The sequence below is a fragment of the Petromyzon marinus genome, chromosome 77 (genome assembly GCF_048934315.1).
Source record: "Petromyzon marinus isolate PM22_M1 ecotype Great Lakes invasive population chromosome 77, UKy_Petmar_22M1.pri1.0, whole genome shotgun sequence".
Classification (NCBI taxonomy): domain Eukaryota; kingdom Metazoa; phylum Chordata; class Hyperoartia; order Petromyzontiformes; family Petromyzontidae; genus Petromyzon; species Petromyzon marinus.
In genome coordinates, this window is record NC_133743.1 from 4,942,290 (window position 1) to 4,964,709 (window position 22,420).

The following is a 22,420-nucleotide window of genomic DNA, read 5'->3' on the forward strand; positions in this document are numbered from 1 at the left end:
AGCCCCGACGGAGCGGCTCCGCTGCGGCGGCACCGCAATGTGTTTCTACAACAACAATAATGTTAATTTTAAAAAATATATATATAAATGTACACGTACGACAGTGGCGTTGTAACGCTTGGATCGTCGATTCTACAATAAAATATAGAGCACAAACAACAACAATGTAGTTGTCTACAGCGTCATTTGTGCTCATTGGATCCTACAACGCTGTTTATTAATTAAACACGAGGACCAAATCCTCTACACAGCCACTGCCAAGCAAATTAAATCTACAAATTAATAAACAAACAAAGAGATGATGCCAACACACAAAAGGCCCCAACAATGTCCCAGTTGTTTTAGTCATCTGCTGCTGCTGCGTCATGGACGTGGTGACGTCACCACTCACTCTCCCCCAACGCGGTGACGTCACTGCTCCCCATCTCCCCCCCCTCCCCCCATGCGCTCCCTCCACGCCCGCCCCTCACCACTGCACCATCTGTGACAAAGAGCTTCACAGCTCATCGGATTCCTCTTGCACTACAAACACAGATTCTGACATTCTGGATTCCCGCCACTGGGGGAGTCCCTCATTGGCGACAACAAAACAGAGACACTGAGGGGCAACCTGCAGCCTCGCTGTGACCCAGCACTGTGGGGCAGGGGGGGGGGAGGGGTTGGTGGATCACGCACTGACGCTGCTGTGAACTCCCCACGAGGGCGAGTCAATGAGGCACCACGTGGCCCTGGTGCTCGCCAGGAGAAGGCGGTAGAGCAGCAGCAACAAACATCACCACCACGACTACCACCACCACCACCACAACAACCACCACGCGTGAACTTCGTCCAGTGACAGAGCTATGGGCAATAATTATATATATACACATGTAAATATATGAATATTTGTATACATACTAAATGCTATATATGTATACATAAATATATGCATATGTAATGACGACTTCGATGCACTTGTCCTGGGAAGGTTTTCTTTATTAAGGAGCCAGTGCTCACACTCGGACAGGCGGAGACCCCAGTGCAATGCCCCGAGTCTCCCTCGCATCTCTCTTATATACGGTCCAAAGCCAATCCCCCATTCCCAAACCTTCTTGCTGGTTTAAGACTAGATTTCACTGTCCTCTTACGTTATCTGGCCACGCTCCAATTGTCGATCGTTCCTGTAGCCACCATTCACACTGCAGGCTGACTCCCCTGTCATTACCTCTCGTGGCCACTAGTCCACTGGTACTGCAGGCTGACTCCCCTGTCATTACCTCCCGTGGCCACCAGTCCACTCCCACTGCAGGCTGACTCCCCTGTCATTACCTCCCGTGGCCACTAGTCCACTCACACTGCAGACTGACTCCTCTGTCATTACCTCCCGTGGCCACTAGCCCACTCACACTGCAGACTGACTACCCTGTCACTACCTCCCGTGGCCACTAGCCCACTCACACTGCAGGCTGACTCCTCTGTCATTACCTCCCGTGGCCACTAGTCTACTCACACCGCAGGTTGACCCTACTGTCATTGCACGTCATGGGACCTCTTTTGCCAGTATCAAAATATGAGAATAGGATCTTTCCCCTTTGTTCTGGAAACAAAACAACCTTTCACAAGGAATCATGTCTGCATTAACCACAATACTTACGGTCAACTATGCTTTTTTGGCATCCTCTGGTATAACACCGTTTGAGACGAGGCTCAAAAGAAAGCTGTCTATGGTGTGGACTAATCAGATTCAAAGACAATGCATATATAATCAGAGTATGTTTTTTTTTGCATTCTGTCCACAAGTATTGTCGCAACACAAGCAATCATCATCACAGCAAGAAAAAATGCTGAAGTGGGCGAGAGGGTTAATGTGGCAAAAGGTTACATGGGTAAGAAAGGAGGGAGGAGCAAGGGAGGAGAGAGAGGGGGGGGGGTAGGGGAAGGAGGTGGGCTGCGTGAGTGCTAGGGGAAGAGTAAGTGAGGCTGTGGGGGGGGGGTGGAAGTAGGCAGGGCTAGAAGTGTAAAGCTGGTGGAGGAGGCCGTGTTTGTCGCACTGTGCGATGGCCTCATTAACGCACCTCCCCTTGGGTACCCCGATTTTTCTTTACCATTTGTGCTGGACACGGACGCCAGTGACACCGCAATCGGCATTGTGATATCACAGGTGGTGAACAGGGTAGAGAGGGTTGTAGCTCATGGGAGCCATGTACTGTCCCCGGCAGAGCAGCGTTATTGTGTGATGCACCACGAATGATTGTCTATTGTAAATTTCGTACAACATTACCGTCCGTACCTTTTCGGTAGACAGTTTGTCGTACGCACGGATCACGCAGCTCTTGCATATGTGCTGCGGGGTGACCATCCGTCGAGCCAGCTCTCCCACTGGTTGGAAATTTTTTCAAGATGATTCCTTCACGGTCACCTACAGAAAAATTACACGTCACTGTAATGTGGACGCTTTGTCCCTATTGGCGCGGAGGAGTCAATGTGCATGTTTGTTGAGTGCCGGCCGATGTTAACCTGTGGTTGCAGGATTGCAGTGCACTGTCGTAGCGTCGGTTGACGTTTCACCACCCGCAGCAAATGTTCCCTGCTACAACACGATTGGTCTCCCGCACGCGGAATGGGGACACCTCCAGGTGGAAGACGCCTCCCTGTTAAAATTGTGGCACCGCGTCGCAACGAAGGGTGGTAGAAAGGGGCCAGTGGGAATGTCCCTTATGGTCCTTCGTGATGGGCTACTGATGAGGTGGGATGAGGAGGTGCAGCGTTACTGCATCGTCGTGCTAACTGCTCAGTGAGGTAGAGTTACGCGGGCTGTCTATGTGAGGATCGTGCACCTTGGGGTGCGGAAAACCTTATTCACCTTGAAGCGCGACTTCTGTCACAGGATGTACACAACATGCTTGAGGATTGTGTTAAGTGCGCTCGCCAAAATCCCCCGCTGAGGCAGGCCCAGCGCAATATTGCAATCCATCGAGGTATCCCGTATGAACGAGCTCGTTGCTCTCAACATTCTCGGTCCATTTCCCACCACTCCGAGGGGTAACAAAGTTTTGCTCGACGGGGTGGAGTACCTGTCCTGGTGGCTGGTCACATGGCCTTTACCAGATCAATCGGCTGCATCCATTATGGACGCATTCTTACACGGCTATGTTGTAGATAAGGCACCGGCACCTAGCCTGGCACAGCAGCAGTCAACCCATGTCACCTGCTGGGTCTGTCCCGTGACCTCGTGCACTTAGCCTGGCACAGCAGCAGTCAACCCATGTCACCTGCTGGGTCTGTCACGTGACCTGCTGCACCTCGCCCGGCACAGCACGCGCCGTGGTGACGTCACCGTGGCTTCGTGACGAGTGGAGGGGAGGGGGTGAGGGGGGGGGCAAGGGGGGTGACGTCACGCGTCTTCAAAAGCGCGGGAAACCCCCCACCCCCGTCTCGCCCCAGCAATGGCGGCTGTCTCTGAGTCGTCCTCACGGCCTCCTCCGCCCGCGATGGCGCCTCGGGCACCGCGGGGGCCACGCGGATCGACATCGGTGAGGGGGATCTGCGCGTCTCGCTGCTCCTCACTACCTCGTCAACCTCCACCTCACCTCGTCTCCCACCTCACACATCACCTCACCTCGTCTCTCCTCACCCATCACCTCACCTCGTCTCTCCTCACCCATCACATCACCTCGTCTCTCCTCACCCATCACCTCACCTCGTCTCTCCTCACCCATCACCTCATCGAGTCTCACCTCACCCATCACCTCACCTCGTCTCTCCTCACCCATCACCCCACCTCGTCTCTCCTCACCCATCACCCCACCTCGTCTATCCTCACCCATCACCCCACCTCGTCTCTCTTCACCCATCACCTCACCTCGTCTCTCCTCACCCATCACCTCGTCTGTCTCCTCACACATCACCCCACCTCGTCTATCCTCACCCATCACCCCACCTCGTCTCTCCTCACCCATCACCCCACCTCGTCTCTCCTCACCCATCACCCCACCTCGTCTATCCTCACCCATCACCCCACCTCGTCTCTCTTCACCCATCACCTCACCTCGTCTCTCCTCACCCATCACCTCGTCTGTCTCCTCACACATCACCCCACCTCGTCTATCCTCACCCATCACCCCACCTCGTCTCTCCTCACCCATCACCTCACCTCGTCTCTCCTCACCCATCACCTCACCTCGTCTCTCCTCACCCATCACCCCACCTCGTCTCTCCTCACCCATCACCTCAACTCGTCTCTCCGCACCCATCACCTCACCTCGTCTCTCCTCACCCATCACCCCACCTCGTCTATCCTCACGCATCACCCCACCTCGTCTCTCCTCACCCATCACCTCACCTCGTCTCTCCTCACCCATCACCTCGTCTGTCTCCTCACCCATCACCTCGTCTCACCTCACCCATCACCTCACCTCGTCTCTCCTCACCCATCACCTCGTCTGTCTCCCCACCCATCACCTCGTCTCACCTCACCCATCACCTCACCTCGTCTCTCCTCACCCATCACCTCACCTCGTCTCTCCTCACACATCACATCACCTCGTCTCTCCTCACCCATCACCTCACATCGTCTCTCCTCACCCATCACCTCATCGAGTCTCACCTCAACCATCACCTCACCTCGTCTCTCCTCACCCATCACCTCAACTCGTCTCTCCTCACCCATCACCCCACCTCGTCTCTCCTTACCCATCACCTCACCTCGTCTCTCCTCACCCATCACCCCACCTCGTCTCTCCTCACCCATCACCCCACCTCGTCTATCCTCACCCATCACCCCACCTCGTCTCTCCTCACCCATCACCTCACCTCGTCTCTCCTCACCCATCACCTCGTCTGTCTCCTCACCCATCACCCCACCTCGTCTATCCTCACCCATCACCCCACCTCGTCTCTCCTCACCCATCACCTCACCTCGTCTCTCCTCACCCATCACCTCACCTCGTCTCTCCTCACCCATCACCTCACCTCGTCTCTCCTCACCCATCACCCCACCTCGTCTCTCCTCACCCATCACCCCACCTCGTCTCTCTTCACCCATCACCTCACCTCGTCTCTCCTCACCCATCACCTCGTCTGTCTCCTCACACATCACCCCACCTCGTCTATCCTCACCCATCACCCCACCTCGTCTCTCCTCACCCATCACCTCACCTCGTCTCTCCTCACCCATCACCTCACCTAGTCTCTCCTCACCCATCACCTCACCTCGTCTCTCCTCACCCATCACCCCACCTCGTCTCTCCTCACCCATCACCTCAACTCGTCTCTCCGCACCCATCACCTCACCTCGTCTCTCCTTACCCATCACCCCACCTCGTCTATCCTCACGCATCACCCCACCTCGTCTCTCCTCACCCATCACCTCACCTCGTCTCTCCTCACCCATCACCTCGTCTGTCTCCTCACCCATCACCTCGTCTCACCTCACCCATCACCTCACCTCGTCTCTCCTCACCCATCACCTCGTCTGTCTCCCCACCCATCACCTCGTCTCACCTCACCCATCACCTCACCTCGTCTCTCCTCACCCATCACCTCACCTCGTCTCTCCTCACACATCACATCACCTCGTCTCTCCTCACCCATCACCTCACCTCGTCTCTCCTCACCCATCACCTCATCGAGTCTCACCTCAACCATCACCTCACCTCGTCTCTCCTCACCCATCACCTCAACTCGTCTCTCCTCACCCATCACCCCACCTCGTCTCTCCTTACCCATCACCTCACCTCGTCTCTCCTCACCCATCACCCCACCTCGTCTCTCCTCACCCATCACCCCACCTCGTCTATCCTCACCCATCACCCCACCTCGTCTCTCCTCACCCATCACCTCACCTCGTCTCTCCTCACCCATCACCTCGTCTGTCTCCTCACCCATCACCCCACCTCGTCTATCCTCACCCATCACCCCACCTCGTCTCTCCTCACCCATCACCTCACCTCGTCTCTCCTCACCCATCACCTCACCTCGTCTCTCCTCACCCATCACCTCACCTCGTCTCTCCTTACCCATCACCCCACCTCGTCTCTCCTCACCCATCACCTCAACTCGTCTCTCCTCACCCATCACCTCACCTCGTCTCTCCTCACCCATCACCCCACCTCGTCTATCCTCACGCATCACCCCACCTCGTCTCTCCTCACCCATCACCTCACCTCGTCTCTCCTCACCCATCACCTCGTCTGTCTCCTCACCCATCACCTCGTCTCACCTCACCCATCACCTCACCTCGTCTCTCCTCACCCATCACCTCGTCTGTCTCCTCACCCATCACCTCGTCTCTCCTCACCCATCACCTCACATCGTCTCTCCTCACCCATCACCTTACCTCGTCTCTCCTCACCCATCACCTCAACTCGTCTCTCCTCACCCATCACCCCACCTCGTCTCTCCTCACCCATCACCTCACCTCGTCTCTCCTCACCCATCACCCCACCTCGTCTATCCTCACCCATCACCCCACCTCGTCTCTCCTCACCCATCACCTCGTCTCACCTCACCCATCACCTCACCTCGTCTCTCCTCACCTCACCTCGTCTCTCTCCTCACCCATCACCTCGTCTCACCTCACCCATCACCTCACCTCGTCTCTCCTCACCCATCGCCTCGTCTCCCACCTCACCCATCACCTCACCTCGTCTCTCCTCACCCATCACCTCACCCATCACCTCACCTCGTCTCACCTCACCCATCACCTCACCTCGTCTATGAGATGTTAACTACCTCGCTTGGTATCCAGGAGGCCGTAGGTGCGATGCCGACCCTGACGCCTGCTGCTGTATATTTGGAGTCTGGGTCTCTCATCAGGGTTACGGATCTGGGGCACCTCCTCACCCTTCCGTAGCCCGGGGGACTGTCTCTACACACAACTTAAATCTTTACTTGAAGCTTTCGTGACTGCAGGAATTAATATTCTTGGGGCTTTTGGTAAAGTCACGTAGATAGGTGAAGAAAAATAACAAAAAAACTACGACGTTTCGATCGTAACACAAGCAATCGTCATCAGGAGGAAACAAGGAGGGGGAAAGGTGCTGATGCAGGCCGTTTTAAAAGTCTTTGACGACCGCTTTTGTTGCGATCGAAACGTCGTAGTTTTTTGTTTTTTTGCTACTTTCTTTGAACCTATCTACGTGGTGACTTTACCGAAAGACCCAAGAATACAAATACAAGTTATTGGGTAGTCAGAATTCATCAGCACCAACCTGTATGTTGAACCTCTTTAGCGCCGTACGTAGCCAACCGTGCAAATCTGTAGGTCTCTCTGGGTGTCTATATTGTGACCCATTGTTACTTAAATAAATTGTGGCAACGAAGTGACACATGGTAATAAAAGCAACAGTTAAAATGTGTTGGATTTAGTAATGGCATGCCAAATGATGAGTTATATAGCCTGAAAAATAGGGTAAATACAAATAGATTTTACAAGGAAAAGTGATTTATATTTACTAAATATCTGAGCAATGGTAATTTAGATTTACTAAATATTTGGTGGAATCTGATTAATATTTATTAATGATCTGGGTGAAATTGATTTACATGTACTAATTGTCTGGGTGAAATTGATATAAGCTTACTAAATATCTGGATCAATGATTTGGATTTATTAAATAAAATACTTAATGTCTGTTGCCATAACATTTATATTTCTAATCCACCCAATAGCATGCCTTCATGGTGCCACAATTCACTTATGTTAAGTCAACCGAGCACCATGAAAAAGATAAGAACTATGAAAAGGAACAGCAGGTTAACATTTATTTGTGCAATTTTGTCTCAACATGTTTATCCAACATATTACAAGTACAAAATAAAGAGGGGCTATGAAAAAACAAAGACAGAAATCATGTATCTGTACAATAGGGATACAATACCTGAAGTCTATTAATGATTTGTGGGCATTACAGGCACAGATTACTTTTTTGGATGTGATTCAAGGTTTTAGTCTTGTTAGTGCATTTAAATTACGACAATATTTAAAAAAAAATCTGTAAAGATACTTTCATAATATTTCTTTCTTATGTGCGCAAATTGAAATCCTAAGGGCCAATGTGTTTATAAAACAGCTAAAAGAGATTAAAACATCACGTGAATTGATCCACAATCCAGGTGGACCTATCTTTTTTAACATGCACAATTACAAGCATGGCTTCCTAACAAGTAAACTAGCACAGCCTACAGATGTTCCTTGCATCTTACATCTATTCCTGTCGAACAAACACATGCAATGGCCTAGGTCAGCGTCACATCAGAAGAAAGCACAATGTTAGAACACCAAAGAAACAGCCAAAAAAATTAAAGCAAACATTAAACAAAAATAAAGATGGCTTTAAATGACAAATCGGTGCATTCTCTGATAGCCTATCAGATGTATAGGCCTATAACGCAGAACTTTGACAGTCAGACTCAGTTATTAGAAACTATAAGCTACCTCTGCATAACAAGCTTTTAAGCGCTGTCTACTACTGCACTGACCTGTCGCTTATTTGCTTGAATAGGCCCGTAAAAACAGGGACCTGAACAGTTAGAACAGTGACTTAACAATTCCCTTTCATTTTGCAAGGGTCGCTTTTCTAAAGCTAGTAGTTTATTCTTGAGGCTGTTCACATTTGGGGACAGCTTTGAACAATACAGCTCGAGGAAGAGTTTCTGGAAGACTTCCAATGTGTAGCTGAGCTCCTTGGGATAGGCAAGGTTCAATGCATAAGCCAACCCAACGAGCATGAAGCAAGTCCTTGGAAAGTTACCCAGAGCAGTCAGAACTTTCATGCCCTCTACCACGATACCGATGTTTTCGGGACCTTCTGAAGTATTAGTCTTGATGTTGTAGATTTTCATCCTTTGTAGAGCAAGGTCCTGTGACACAGTCTTCATCAGCATCCTGAAATAGCAAGAACAATGTTTAGTTCAGACTGTACAGCCAAAGGAGAAGGTCAAAAGGTAACATCCCGAAAATGGCTTCCAACCCTTTGGACATGAAAAACTGGGGCTCTCATAGCTATTGCACATATTCAACCCCATTCACATCATTGTTTTTGAAAAATCTGAGATAATGTACTTGTGTAGTGAGTTCCGGAGACACTTGTAGACGCCACGTATTTATTACACACACCCCACTAACTACTGTACACTAACTACTCGTACAGCCTATCTCACGTATTTCTTCCACACAGCCTATCATATGCCGCCTACGTAGCATTCCTACCCCGACTACGCTCCAGGTCCTCCGGCTATGATACCTTACGGGAGGCTGTCTGACCTGACCCAGCCAAGGTACAGGTCCAACCACTGGCTCCTCAGACCTGGCCCTTACAAGGACATCAGGTAAGAGAGTCCCAGGGTCCACCACTGGCCTCACAGAGCCCCGGCTTTTACAAGGACAGCGGGGTTAGGGGTCTAAGGTCCTACTCTAGCAGGTCTTCAGGCTTCGGTCTTCAACTGCCACGAACCTCTGCAGAGGTCCGCCTTATATACGGTTCTCAGCCGAGGGGCAGGGCTCTGTGGGATTGTAGAACACCCCACAGCCCCCACCCATTGGGAGGGGCTGCGGGGGATTCTAGAACCACCCCAGAGCCCCCACCCGCTTCTGGGTTGCCTGTCGTTGTAGGCAAGTGCAGCCGCAGCCCACAGTGGAGCCATGCCTTGTGACCCACGGTCCATTTGTGGTTGGAGGTATGTCGGCCCGTCAATCATTCATTGGCGAGCTGCCTCTTGGTCGTGTTCGTCAATGCAGCCTCCCGTGCTTCCCGGAGCCTATCGAGGTTGAACCAGAGCGATTCCTCGATTCTATTAGCATCTTTGGAGGGGACCAAGCCCAATTGGGCCTCAACAGGGGGTTCGTTGTCACGGCCATACATAAGAAAACAGGTGAAAACCCCGTTGATGCGTGGGGGGGCCTCACAGAAATGCTCAGCAAATCTGAAAACCTTTTCCTGGGGGTCGGAGATTGGATCACCATTTCTTCCCCTAATGATGGTAATTGGTGTGGCGCTGCAGGTTACTTTTTTGATGGAGTTAAATAGGGAGTTGTGATCGCGGGCCACTGAGGCAGACTCCATCTCCGTAGCAACCCGCGACCACCACCCATCCTTGCAGCGCCTCACGGCTCTCCGAACCTCCGAGCGAAAGCGGTAAGCCTCATCATTCTCTGACGTGGAATGCTATAGCCGATGAGAGTGGGCCTGTCGCTTTTTCTCAACCATCCTGAACACCTCTTTTGTCAGCCAGGGTCTCTGGGGAGGTCTGGACCGCGTACCCAAAGCAGCCATTGCAGCTGCATGAGTCACAGTCCTAAACCTCGCCGATTTACCCTCGACATCAGGAGGAGTAGGGGACGATGCCAACCCCAGCCGCACGCGGTGATGAAATTCTCACTTGCAACTTTCATCAGCTGAGACCAGGCCACTTTAGGTTGGAATGGGGTCCTGGGTGTACACCCACCACCGGAGTGGAAGAATGGCAGGTGCATCTTACAGATGACTAGTCGGTGGTCAGAGGGCAGATCAGCTCCACGGTAGGTCCTGGTGTCAAGTACATGGGCATCCACTGGTCCGTCACTATGTAGTCCAGCAGATGTTCTTGCCTGGACCCGGCATGCATCCATGATGTTGTGTGGATGCGCCAATGCCAGAACAATGTGTAGGTAATTACAAGCCCATGGGCTGCACAAAAATCTAGCAGCCTCCTAGCGTTATTTAGCTGATATGGCTCATGCCCTCCAATCACTCCAGACCAGGTGCCAGCATCATGACCAACTCGGGCATTGAAGTCACCCAAAAAGATGACTCTATCCCGAGGGGCCACTTTAGCTAGCACCTGTGACAGGAGGTAATAGAAGGCATCTGACTCATCGGCTTTGCCTGTATCCCTCCACGGATGTTCGTCTTCGGTGGGGGCATAAGTAACCACGACCACCAATCCTCGCCTCTGATTGATGGGAAGGCGAGCCCAAAGTAGCCTGGGGCTTACAGCTTCCCCACACCTCACCGCCACGCTCCCACGCCCCCTTCATTCTTCTGTTCAAAAAGAAGAGCCACGCCCTGTTGTTTGGCAGTCTGCTGCCCCGAGTAGAGGACTCTCCACCCCTCATGGTGACAGGAGCCAGAACTGGTCCACCGGACCTCCTGAATGCCACAGATATTCAGGCGGTACCGGTCCAGCTCCCGACAGAGGAGTGGCAGCCCCTCCTCCGCAGTGAGCGTTCGAACATTCCACGTGGCCAAACGAAGTGGCTTTTCATTGTTTCTGGAGGAACCCCGAGATTCAATCTCCTCGCTCCGCCAATTGGGGTTTGGCCAGGAGACGTCATAGACGCCTGTCCCCCCGGGGCCTCCAGCACAAGCTTATTAGTTACATATTTAAGTCGTAGTTTCGTGGTAATCTTTTGAAGGTGGAGGGGTTACCAGCCCCTCGCACCCGTCCAGAGCCCCCGTTTAACCCCTGTGGTGGTCACAGACGCCATGAGGGGAGGAGCCATTCGGAATTAGCCCTCCGCCCAAAGCACTGTCCACGATAGAGTTGCCCGTTCGGCACCGTGAGGAGGTAGGGGTTGTTTTGCCGGACAGGCACCCACACACACACACGTCAGGCCACTCACATTGATTGTCCACATAGAAGCTGCAACCAAAATCGGTGACTCTCATGTGGCCAGCCTGAGAAAGCATCACGTTGTCCTGGACGCACACAGGGAGGCGAGGGGAGGTCACGCTCAGAGGTTGCCCTGAGAGCAGTCAGCCAGCAGTGGATCGAACCACAGCACGACCACGAACAACGACAAAGGCAAAGGTCCCCTCGTGCAGCCGCTAACAGGCTGTAGGGTCAAGTGCTGTTAGTAGTAGCGAGTAGCAGAACTGCCTATGAAGGCTGTCACTGTTGCACACACAGAGGGGGTGGGTGGCCAGTACCACGCCCGGCCGCTTTTGTCTCCCCCATTGGGCGATGTTTACTACACACCACCGCTACACCAAGAGCGAGCGTGAGAGCGTCGTGGGGAGCGTGCGCACCCCCAGAGTGCCCTCCGCTCTCACCGGCTTGGATGACCGCGTGGACGATGCCGCGGGACTTGGCGTGGGCCAGGAAGCGGACGATGCCCCTGGTGTACGACCTCAACGCGGCGTCGTCGATGCGCCAGATCACCGCTCGCTTGCTCAAGTCGTAGAGGCTATCCCGGCAGCGGCAGCAGCAGCAATGACAACGATGATGACGATAATGAAGATGATGATGACAATGATGATGACAATGACGATGACGATGACAATGACGATGACAATGACGATGACAATGACGATGACAATGATGATGATAATGACGATAATGATGACGATAATAACAATGGTGATGATGCATTCTTCAACAGCTCTAGCACGATACAGTTGTGTCCGCGGAAGTGGAACGAGAGCAGGACGCGGATGACGCCATGCAGCTCAGCACTGCCCTCCCCCTGCAGCTCCGTGATCACCTTCAGCTCCATCCTCTGCATCTCCATCTTGGTAGGCCTGCGTGCACACAGCAAGTCTGTGGGTCTCTGTGTGTATCTATGGGTGTCTATGGGTGTCTATGAATCTCTATGTGTGTCTGTGGGTCATAGTAGTTTTACAGCGGAAATTATCTTAGTGAGATAGTTTCAGTTTATAGTTAGAGAGAGTTTTACGGAGGTAATTATCATTATTGTTTACTATTATACTCATTATTTTGTAACCATGTATTTACTTCCATTTATTATATATTATTGTATTCATTTCTAATTATGACTGTGGCCGCTGTGTTAAGACCATCACCAACAACACCACCAGCACCCACCCACACCACCACCACCAACCCCATCACCCCTGCCCCAACCCACTTGATGGGCAGTGCCAGCATCTTGACAGCCACCAGGAATCCCGTATTGTGCTCCACGCACCGCAGCACCACTCCCTGCCCTCCCTCGCCAATCTTCTCTTGCACCTCGAAGCGGTATTGGTGCTGGTCCTATGTGTGACTGTCTGTGCGAGTCTCACAGGGATATAGTTGTGGGTCTCTGTGGGTGTCTCTGTGTCTGTGCGTCTCACTGGGATGTAGCTGTGGGTCTCGATTGGTGCCTTTGTGAGTCTATGGGTATCTCTGTAGATCTGTATGGGTGTCTCTCTGGGTCTCTGTGGGTGTCTCTGTGAGCATAAGCGGGATGTATTTGTTTTCTTGGTCGTCGTAGCCAGAGGTGCTGCCAGAAATTCTGGGCCCTATGGAAACCAACATTTCTGGGCCCCCTACATTTTTTACAGATAAAATTTAACCCAATAAACATGCCCAGTATATAGGAATAGGTTTTACCCTTTTAACTGGCACAAAAACTGACACCTTTATTCAAGGCATCATGTTTGCAATGACCACAACACAAGCAGTCAAAATGCAAACAAAAAAGACAACTCTGATAATAATATGCACTGTCCTTGAATTTGATTGGTCTCCACCCGAGACAGCTTTTCTTAGAGCCTAGTCTCCATTGGTGTTGGACCAGAAGACGCCAAAAGGCGTACAACTCAAAAACAGCGCACTATCAGAGTATTGAGGGCTCGGGGTGAGCATTAACATTATGAGACCTCCTTTGCCAGAAACAAGATATAGGAATAGGTTTTACCCTTTTAACTGGCACAAAAACTGACACCTTTATTCAAGGCATCATGTTTGCAATGACCACAACACAAGCAGTCAAAATGCAAACAAAAAAGACAACTCTGATAATAATATGCACTGTCATTGAATTTGATTGGTCTCCACCCGAGACAGCTTTTCTTAGAGCCTAGTCTCCATTGGTGTTGGACCAGAAGACGCCAAAAGGCGTACAACTCAAAAACAGCGCACTATCAGAGTATTGAGGGCTCGGGGTGAGCATTAACATTATGAGACCTTCTTTGCCAGAAACAAGATATAGGAATAGGTTTTACCCTTTTAACTGGCACAAAAACTGACACCTCTATTCAAGGCATCATGTTTGCAATGACTACAACACAAGCAGTCAAAATGCAAGCAAAAAAGACAACTCTGATAATAATTTGCACTGTCCTTGAATTTGATTGGTCTCCACCCGAGACAGCTTTTCTTAGAGCCTAGTCTCCATTGGTGTTGGACCAGAAGACGCCAAAAGGCGTACAACTCAAAAACAGCGCACTATCAGAGTATTGAGGGCTCGGGGTGAGCATTAACATTATTAGACCTCCTTTGCCAGAAACAAGATATAGGAATAGGTTTTACCCTTTTAACTGGCACAAAAACTGACACCTTTATTCAAGGCATCATGTTTGCAATGACCACAACACAAGCAGTCAAAATGCAAACAAAAAGACAACTCTGATAATAATAATATGCACTGTCATTGAATTTGATTGGTCTCCACCCGAGACAGCTTTTCTTAGAGCCTAGTCTCCATTGGTGTTGGACCAGAAGACCCCAAAAGGCGTACAACTCAAAAACAGCGCACTATCAGAGTATTGAGGGCTCGGGGGTGAGCATTAACATTATGAGACCTCCTTTGCCAGAAACAAGATATAGGAATAGGTTTTACCCTTTTAACTGGCACAAAAACTGACACCTTTATTCAAGGCATCATGTTTGCAATGACCACAACACAAGCAGTCAAAATGCAAACAAAAAAGACAACTGATAATAATATGCACTGTCCTTGAATTTGATTGGTCTCCACCCGAGACAGCTTTTCTTAGAGCCTAGTCTCCATTGGTGTTGGACCAGAAGACGCCAAAAGGCGTACAACTCAAAAACAGCGCACTATCAGAGTATTGAGGGCTCGTGGTGAGCATTGACATTATGAGACCTCCTTTGCCAGAAACAAGATATAGGAATAGGTTTTACCCTTTTAACTGGCACAAAAACTGACACCTTTATTCAAGGCATCATGTTTGCAATGACCACAACACAAGCAGTCAAAATGCAAACAAAAAAGACAACTCTGATAATAATATGCACTGTCCTTGAATTTGATTGGTCTCCACCCGAGACAGCTTTTCTTAGAGCCTAGTCTCCATTGGTGTTGGACCAGAAGACGCCAAAAGGCGGACAACTCAAAAACAGCGCACTATCAGAGTATTGAGGGCTCGGGGTGAGCATTAACATTATGAGACCTCCTTTGCCAGAAACAAGATATAGGAAAAGGTTTTACCCTTTTAACTGGCACAAAAACTGACACCTTTATTCCAGGCATCATGTTTGCAATGACCACAACACAAGCAGTCAAAATGCAAACAAAAAAGACAACTCTGATAATAATATGCACTGTCATTGAATTTGATTGGTCTCCACCCGAGACAGCTTTTCTTAGAGCCTAGTCTCCATTGGTGTTGGACCAGAAGACCCCAAAAGGCGTACAACTCGAAAACAGTGCACTATCAGAGTATTGAGGGCTCGGGGTGAGCATTAACATTATGAGACCTCCTTTGCCAGAAACAAGATATAGGAAAAGGTTTTACCCTTTTAACTGGCACAAAAACTGACACCTCTATTCAAGGCATCATGTTTGCAATGACCACAACACAAGCAGTCAAAATGCAAACAAAAAAGACAACTCTGATAATAATATGCACTGTCATTGAATTTGATTGGTCTCCACCCGAGACAGCTTTTCTTAGAGCCTAGTCTCCATTGGTGTTGGACCAGAAGACCCCAAAAGGCATACAACTCGAAAACAGTGCACTATCAGAGTATTGAGGGCTCGGGGTGAGCATTAACATTATGAGACCTCCTTTGCCAGAAACAAGATATAGGAATAGGTTTTACCCTTTTAACTGGCACAAAAACTGACACCTCTATTCAAGGCATCATGTTTGCAATGACCACAACACACGCAGTCAAAATGCAAACAAAAAAGACAACTCTGATAATAATATGCACTGTCCTTGAATTTGATTGGTCTCCACCCGAGACAGCTTTTCTTAGAGCCTAGTCTCCATTGGTGTTGGACCAGAAGACGCCAAAAGGCGGACAACTCAAAAACAGCGCACTATCAGAGTATTGAGGGCTCGGGGTGAGCATTAACATTATGAGACCTCCTTTGCCAGAAACAAGATATAGGAAAAGGTTTTACCCTTTTAACTGGCACAAAAACTGACACCTTTATTCCAGGCATCATGTTTGCAATGACCACAACACAAGCAGTCAAAATGCAAACAAAAAAGACAACTCTGATAATAATATGCACTGTCATTGAATTTGATTGGTCTCCACCCGAGACAGCTTTTCTTAGAGCCTAGTCTCCATTGGTGTTGGACCAGAAGACCCCAAAAGGCGTACAACTCGAAAACAGTGCACTATCAGAGTATTGAGGGCTCGGGGTGAGCATTAACATTATGAGACCTCCTTTGCCAGAAACAAGATATAGGAAAAGGTTTTACCCTTTTAACTGGCACAAAAACTGACACCTCTATTCAAGGCATCATGTTTGCAATGACCACAACACAAGCAGTCAAAATGCAAACAAAAAAGACAACTCTGATAATAATATGCACTGTCATTGAATTTGATTGGTCTCCACCCGAGACAGCTTTTCTTAGAGCCTAGTCTCCATTGGTGTTGGACCAGAAGACCCCAAAAGGCATACAACTCGAAAACAGTGCACTATCAGAGTATTGAGGGCTCGGGGTGAGCATTAACATTATGAGACCTCCTTTGCCAGAAACAAGATATAGGAATAGGTTTTACCCTTTTAACTGGCACAAAAACTGACACCTCTATTCAAGGCATCATGTTTGCAATGACCACAACACACGCAGTCAAAATGCAAACAAAAAAGACAACTCTGATAATAATATGCACTGTCCTTGAATTTGATTGGTCTCCACCCGAGACAGCTTTTCTTAGAGCCTAGTCTCCATTGGTGTTGGACCAGAAGACGCCAAAAGGCGTACAACTCAAAAACAGCACACTATCAGAGTATTGAGGGCTCGGGGTGAGCATTAACATTATGAGACCTCCTTTGCCAGAAACAAGATATAGGAATAGGTTTTACCCTTTTAACTGGCACAAAAACTGACACCTTTATTCAAGGCATCATGTTTGCAATGACCACAACACAAGCAGTCAAAATGCAAACAAAAAAGACAACTCTGATAATAATATGCACTGTCCTTGAATTTGATTGGTCTCCACCCGAGACAGCTTTTCTTAGAGCCTAGTCTCCATTGGTGTTGGACCAGAAGACGCCAAAAGGCGTACAACTCAAAAACAGCGCACTATCAGAGTATTGAGGGCTCGTGGTGAGCATTGACATTATGAGACCTCCTTTGCCAGAAACAAGATATAGGAATAGGTTTTACCCTTTTAACTGGCACAAAAACTGACACCTTTATTCAAGGCATCATGTTTGCAATGACCACAACACAAGCAGTCAAAATGCAAACAAAAAAGACAACTCTGATAATAATATGCACTGTCCTTGAATTTGATTGGTCTCCACCCGAGACAGCTTTTCTTAGAGCCTAGTCTCCATTGGTGTTGGACCAGAAGACGCCAAAAGGCGGACAACTCAAAAACAGCGCACTATCAGAGTATTGAGGGCTCGGGGTGAGCATTAACATTATGAGACCTCCTTTGCCAGAAACAAGATATAGGAAAAGGTTTTACCCTTTTAACTGGCACAAAAACTGACACCTTTATTCCAGGCATCATGTTTGCAATGACCACAACACAAGCAGTCAAAATGCAAACAAAAAAGACAACTCTGATAATAATATGCACTGTCATTTAATTTGATTGGTCTCCACCCGAGACAGCTTTTCTTAGAGCCTAGTCTCCATTGGTGTTGGACCAGAAGACCCCAAAAGGCGTACAACTCAAAAACAGTGCACTATCAGAGTATTGAGGGCTCGGGGTGAGCATTAACATTATGAGACCTCCTTTGCCAGAAACAAGATATAGGAAAAGGTTTTACCCTTTTAACTGGCACAAAAACTGACACCTCTATTCAAGGCATCATGTTTGCAATGACCACAACACAAGCAGTCAAAATGCAAACAAAAAAGACAACTCTGATAATAATATGCACTGTCATTGAATTTGATTGGTCTCCACCCGAGACAGCTTTTCTTAGAGCCTAGTCTCCATTGGTGTTGGACCAGAAGACCCCAAAAGGCGTACAACTCGAAAACAGTGCACTATCAGAGTATTGAGGGCTCGGGGTGAGCATTAACATTATGAGACCTCCTTTGCCAGAAACAAGATATAGGAATAGGTTTTACCCTTTTAACTGGCACAAAAACTGACACCTCTATTCAAGGCATCATGTTTGCAATGACCACAACACACGCAGTCAAAATGCAAACAAAAAAGACAACTCTGATAATAATATGCACTGTCATTGAATTTGATTGGTCTCCACCCGAGACAGCTTTTCTTAGAGCCTTGTCTCCATTGGTGTTGGACCAGAAGACGCCAAAAGGCGTACAACTCAAAAACAGCGCACTATCAGAGTATTGAGGGCTCGGGGTGAGCATTAACATTATGAGACCTCCTTTGCCAGAAACAAGATATATAAATAGGTTTTACCCTTTTAACTGGCACAAAAACTGACACCTTTATTCAAGGCATCATGTTTGCAATGACCACAACACAAGCAGTCAAAATGCAAACAAAAAAGACAACTCTGATAATAATATGCACTGTCCTTGAATTTGATTGGTCTCCACTGGAGACAGCTTTTCTTAGAGCCTAGTCTCCATTGGTGTTGGACCAGAAGACGCCAAAAGGCGTACAACTCAAAAACAGCGCACTATCAGAGTATTGAGGGCTCGGGGTGAGCATTAACATTATGAGACCTCCTTTGCCAGAAACAAGATATAGGAATAGGTTTTACCCTTTTAACTGGCACAAAAACTGACACCTCTATTCAAGGCATCATGTTTGCAATGACCACAACACAAGCAGTCAAAATGCAAGCAAAAAAGACAACTCTGATAATAATTTGCACTGTCCTTGAATTTGATTGGTCTCCACCCGAGACAGCTTTTCTTAGAGCCTAGTCTCCATTGGTGTTGGACCAGAAGACGCCAAAAGGCGTACAACTCAAAAACAGCGCACTATCAGAGTATTGAGGGCTCGGGGTGAGCATTAACATTATTAGACCTCCTTTGCCAGAAACAAGATATAGGAATAGGTTTTACCCTTTTAACTGGCACAAAAACTGACACCTTTATTCAAGGCATCATGTTTGCAATGACCACAACACAAGCAGTCAAAATGCAAACAAAAAGACAACTCTGATAATAATAATATGCACTGTCATTGAATTTGATTGGTCTCCACCCGAGACAGCTTTTCTTAGAGCCTAGTCTCCATTGGTGTTGGACCAGAAGACCCCAAAAGGCGTACAACTCAAAAACAGCGCACTATCAGAGTATTGAGGGCTCGGGGGTGAGCATTAACATTATGAGACCTCCTTTGCCAGAAACAAGATATAGGAATAGGTTTTACCCTTTTAACTGGCACAAAAACTGACACCTTTATTCAAGGCATCATGTTTGCAATGACCACAACACAAGCAGTCAAAATGCAAACAAAAAAGACAACTCTGATAATAATATGCACTGTCCTTGAATTTGATTGGTCTCCACCCGAGACAGCTTTTCTTAGAGCCTAGTCTCCATTGGTGTTGGACCAGAAGACGCCAAAAGGCGTACAACTCAAAAACAGCGCACTATCAGAGTATTGAGGGCTCGTGGTGAGCATTGACATTATGAGACCTCCTTTGCCAGAAACAAGATATAGGAATAGGTTTTACCCTTTTAACTGGCACAAAAACTGACACCTTTATTCAAGGCATCATGTTTGCAATGACCACAACACAAGCAGTCAAAATGCAAACAAAAAAGACAACTCTGATAATAATATGCACTGTCCTTGAATTTGATTGGTCTCCACCCGAGACAGCTTTTCTTAGAGCCTAGTCTCCATTGGTGTTGGACCAGAAGACGCCAAAAGGCGGACAACTCAAAAACAGCGCACTATCAGAGTATTGAGGGCTCGGGGTGAGCATTAACATTATGAGACCTCCTTTGCCAGAAACAAGATATAGGAAAAGGTTTTACCCTTTTAACTGGCACAAAAACTGACACCTTTATTCCAGGCATCATGTTTGCAATGACCACAACACAAGCAGTCAAAATGCAAACAAAAAAGACAACTCTGATAATAATATGCACTGTCATTGAATTTGATTGGTCTCCACCCGAGACAGCTTTTCTTAGAGCCTAGTCTCCATTGGTGTTGGACCAGAAGACCCCAAAAGGCGTACAACTCGAAAACAGTGCACTATCAGAGTATTGAGGGCTCGGGGTGAGCATTAACATTATGAGACCTCCTTTGCCAGAAACAAGATATAGGAAAAGGTTTTACCCTTTTAACTGGCACAAAAACTGACACCTCTATTCAAGGCATCATGTTTGCAATGACCACAACACAAGCAGTCAAAATGCAAACAAAAAAGACAACTCTGATAATAATATGCACTGTCATTGAATTTGATTGGTCTCCACCCGAGACAGCTTTTCTTAGAGCCTAGTCTCCATTGGTGTTGGACCAGAAGACCCCAAAAGGCATACAACTCGAAAACAGTGCACTATCAGAGTATTGAGGGCTCGGGGTGAGCATTAACATTATGAGACCTCCTTTGCCAGAAACAAGATATAGGAATAGGTTTTACCCTTTTAACTGGCACAAAAACTGACACCTCTATTCAAGGCATCATGTTTGCAATGACCACAACACACGCAGTCAAAATGCAAACAAAAAAGACAACTCTGATAATAATATGCACTGTCCTTGAATTTGATTGGTCTCCACCCGAGACAGCTTTTCTTAGAGCCTAGTCTCCATTGGTGTTGGACCAGAAGACGCCAAAAGGCGGACAACTCAAAAACAGCGCACTATCAGAGTATTGAGGGCTCGGGGTGAGCATTAACATTATGAGACCTCCTTTGCCAGAAACAAGATATAGGAAAAGGTTTTACCCTTTTAACTGGCACAAAAACTGACACCTTTATTCCAGGCATCATGTTTGCAATGACCACAACACAAGCAGTCAAAATGCAAACAAAAAAGACAACTCTGATAATAATATGCACTGTCATTGAATTTGATTGGTCTCCACCCGAGACAGCTTTTCTTAGAGCCTAGTCTCCATTGGTGTTGGACCAGAAGACCCCAAAAGGCGTACAACTCGAAAACAGTGCACTATCAGAGTATTGAGGGCTCGGGGTGAGCATTAACATTATGAGACCTCCTTTGCCAGAAACAAGATATAGGAAAAGGTTTTACCCTTTTAACTGGCACAAAAACTGACACCTCTATTCAAGGCATCATGTTTGCAATGACCACAACACAAGCAGTCAAAATGCAAACAAAAAAGACAACTCTGATAATAATATGCACTGTCATTGAATTTGATTGGTCTCCACCCGAGACAGCTTTTCTTAGAGCCTAGTCTCCATTGGTGTTGGACCAGAAGACCCCAAAAGGCATACAACTCGAAAACAGTGCACTATCAGAGTATTGAGGGCTCGGGGTGAGCATTAACATTATGAGACCTCCTTTGCCAGAAACAAGATATAGGAATAGGTTTTACCCTTTTAACTGGCACAAAAACTGACACCTCTATTCAAGGCATCATGTTTGCAATGACCACAACACACGCAGTCAAAATGCAAACAAAAAAGACAACTCTGATAATAATATGCACTGTCCTTGAATTTGATTGGTCTCCACCCGAGACAGCTTTTCTTAGAGCCTAGTCTCCATTGGTGTTGGACCAGAAGACGCCAAAAGGCGTACAACTCAAAAACAGCACACTATCAGAGTATTGAGGGCTCGGGGTGAGCATTAACATTATGAGACCTCCTTTGCCAGAAACAAGATATAGGAATAGGTTTTACCCTTTTAACTGGCACAAAAACTGACACCTTTATTCAAGGCATCATGTTTGCAATGACCACAACACAAGCAGTCAAAATGCAAACAAAAAAGACAACTCTGATAATAATATGCACTGTCCTTGAATTTGATTGGTCTCCACCCGAGACAGCTTTTCTTAGAGCCTAGTCTCCATTGGTGTTGGACCAGAAGACGCCAAAAGGCGTACAACTCAAAAACAGCGCACTATCAGAGTATTGAGGGCTCGTGGTGAGCATTGACATTATGAGACCTCCTTTGCCAGAAACAAGATATAGGAATAGGTTTTACCCTTTTAACTGGCACAAAAACTGACACCTTTATTCAAGGCATCATGTTTGCAATGACCACAACACAAGCAGTCAAAATGCAAACAAAAAAGACAACTCTGATAATAATATGCACTGTCCTTGAATTTGATTGGTCTCCACCCGAGACAGCTTTTCTTAGAGCCTAGTCTCCATTGGTGTTGGACCAGAAGACGCCAAAAGGCGGACAACTCAAAAACAGC

General features: G+C 47.9%; 1 long non-coding RNA gene across 1 annotated transcript in view; it reads left to right on the forward strand.

The window, feature by feature from the left end:
• The first annotated feature begins 3,401 nt into the window (after nt 1-3,401).
• The window catches only part of LOC142907323 (uncharacterized), a 60,777-nt gene continuing 41,758 nt past the window's right edge, over nt 3,402-22,420 (forward strand). Inside the window, exon 1 of the long non-coding RNA XR_012930948.1 lies at nt 3,402-3,512. This is a non-coding gene — a long non-coding RNA (uncharacterized LOC142907323). The remainder of the gene's footprint in view (nt 3,513-22,420) is intronic.